At 35.2% G+C, this 685-nt stretch overlaps 1 protein-coding gene across 4 annotated transcripts in view; it reads left to right on the forward strand.

Annotated features, from left to right (window-relative positions):
* The window catches only part of ECT2 (epithelial cell transforming 2), an 80,127-nt gene that overhangs the window by 16,499 nt on the left and 62,943 nt on the right, over positions 1–685 (forward strand). The gene's annotated exons all lie outside the window — the stretch shown is intronic.

A 685-nucleotide genomic window follows, 5' to 3' on the forward strand; every position in this document is an offset into this window, starting at 1 on the left:
TTGACGAGGATGTGTACTCCTCCTTAATATAGAGTGCCAAGTGTAAGCTTGGAGTTAGACAGATGAGAATTAACTGGACAGATGGCAATCCTTTGGTCTCAATTTAGGTGTCGTGCTGCCCCCACCCCCCCCGCTCCCCCATTGAGTATGCAATCAGTGTCTTTTTTTTCTTTCTTTCCTTTTTGGGGGGGAAAAAGCTGAGCTGTTTGAACAATTGCCAATTCTAGCTACAGAAGTAATTGCATTTGAGTGGTTCATGACACCTGTCTGGAATTGGCTGAACTGCTTGCTATTTTTATGGGCTACTAAATACATGTTTGAGAGGGTGAAAAATAAAGGAACTGTATTCACATCACAATAGTGAAGCATGCACAACTAACTGTATATAGTTAGTTGATGCCAATCTTGTATCGTCTGTTTTAAAATAAAAAAAAATAAAAAAAAAAAAACTTCCATAACAATAGCAATATAGGTTCATGGAGAAATACTTGCTTTTAATTTAGTTCTGTTATAGCTTGACCTGTGCATAACTGTTTGCCTTGGTATCATTTAGTACACATGTGACTTATTAATTTATTTATTTAATTTTAATTGTAACTTTGATCTTTAGATATATGAAGCTGGATATATGCAGAGTTAGAGATATATAGGAATTTAGATATATAATGATGGAGATATTCAGAGC

Source organism: Gavialis gangeticus, unplaced genomic scaffold (assembly GCF_001723915.1).
Source record: "Gavialis gangeticus isolate Ggan-Ray unplaced genomic scaffold, GavGan_comp1, whole genome shotgun sequence".
Lineage (NCBI taxonomy): Eukaryota > Metazoa > Chordata > Crocodylia > Gavialidae > Gavialis > Gavialis gangeticus.